This window comes from Crinia signifera, chromosome 12, assembly GCF_055691185.1.
Source record: "Crinia signifera chromosome 12, ASM5569118v1, whole genome shotgun sequence".
Classification (NCBI taxonomy): Eukaryota; Metazoa; Chordata; class Amphibia; order Anura; family Myobatrachidae; genus Crinia; species Crinia signifera.
The window spans coordinates 43,634,232-43,636,000 of record NC_139228.1 but is presented as its reverse complement, the minus strand read 5'-3'; the positions used below and the strand labels follow the sequence as shown (position 1 = coordinate 43,636,000).

Below are 1,769 nucleotides of genomic sequence, written 5' to 3'. Positions count from 1 at the left end.
GACACTACTGGTGGCATTGTGTGAAGGGCACTGCTGTGGGCATCATATGTATTAGCAGAAGTACAGGTCTGGGCATTATGTTCTGTGTAATAGACATTAAGGTCTGTGGTATAATGTTCAATGGGTATCATGGTGTGGGACATAATGAGCAATGGACATCACGGTGTAGAGCATATTGTGCAATGGGCATCATGGTGAGGGGCATAATGTGCAATGGTCATCTTGGTGTGTGGCATAATGTGTAATGGGCATCAAGGTGTGCAGCATAATATGTAATGGGCATCAAGGTGTGTGGCATAGTGTGTAATGGGCATTACGGTGTGTGGCATACTGTGTTATGGGCATTACGGTGTTTCTGGCATAGTGTGTAATAGTACTAACTGAAAGGATAGTCACAGGCTAATAGTAATTTAACGTGAATATAGGTATCAATCTAGAGAAACATACGACCATGCTTACAGATGGCAGTCTGACTGGGTACTTGGTTGGCGGTGCTCCCAAATAAGTTCAGCAGAGTAACTGAATATCAAGGTATGTCAAAGATAGATGTAGGGAGAACAAAAGGGTTTTTGGGGCACACTTTATAATAATTGGTGAAAGAATAAGAGAGTGAGTGAGTTAAGATCTAACTTTTATTACACAGGTTTAAAATATGTCACAATTTATTAGTGCAAAATTCAATATCATATATAATCATCACAGATATTCATATAAAATTAATAACAATATCAATATCACTGTAGTCAGGTGAAAATGATTGCGGGGTAGTTTCCAGGCACAGGTTAAATACACACAAGAACAGCAGAAGTGGCGTCTGGCTCCTCCTATAACTCTGAGGCTCTCTCATCTGCCAGTCTATACTGCCATACATCACTGTGCCACCTGATCCCTTCTGAATTCAGCAGTTAAGCAGTGATTGGCTGGATCAGTACCTTTTGGGAGACCACCTGGGAATATCCAGTGCTGTATTCATATCCAGACAGCAGAAGCACCAGGTGCTCTACGAGGAGCATTCTCTTATCTTCTGCAAGACTTGTGGACAATTATCTTTATTTCTTTTCAAATCTGGGAATCATGTTTTAGGGAGGATACCTTTTAAACATCAAACATAGGGCCTTATTCTGGTCGATGCTTACTTTCCCGAATTCTTACGGATGGCGTTTTTTTGCCGTCTGCGCATGCGTGGGCAACGCTATGCGCATGTGCCACGCATGGTCTCCGTACTTGTTCTCACTAATACCGTACAGAAATGTGCACCGCAATCACTCGGGAAATATGGGCGTATTATGGGCGTCTTTCGTAAATACTTTCAAAGTGGGATAAACTGGGCGTAAACATGGGCGTACACGAGGGAGTGCACTCATTCTGGTAGGCGTGCATTTGTACAGCACACCGAATGCACGCGAGCCAAAAGGCTAGAAATATGCAGTGTCCATAAGCAAGTATTTATTTGCGGACACCACTCGGTCATGCACTAGGCAATCGGAACGCCAAATCAGTACGGGCGCACCACAACCAATGTCAGCTGAACACAATACAATCCACTCCTTTACTCATTAATTACACGCTTCTCATTGCTTCAATTGGAACCATTGCAGCTTAAATGGACCATTACTAAACACACACATATATGCTGCAGTTTGGACACACATTTACACTGCAACCAATGGACAGAACTTACTATCACTAATATAAATAGACATGTCACTTCTACATGTAACAATTAAACCACACATTTGGGGATCAAAATATAGATTTATTACAATAAC

The 1,769-nt window shown here is 41.9% G+C and overlaps 1 pseudogene; it reads left to right on the top strand.

Annotated features, from left to right (window-relative positions):
* The first annotated feature begins 855 nt into the window (after positions 1-855).
* Positions 856-972, top strand: LOC146050862 (5S ribosomal RNA; annotated as a pseudogene).
* Positions 973-1,769: the final 797 nt, after the last annotated feature.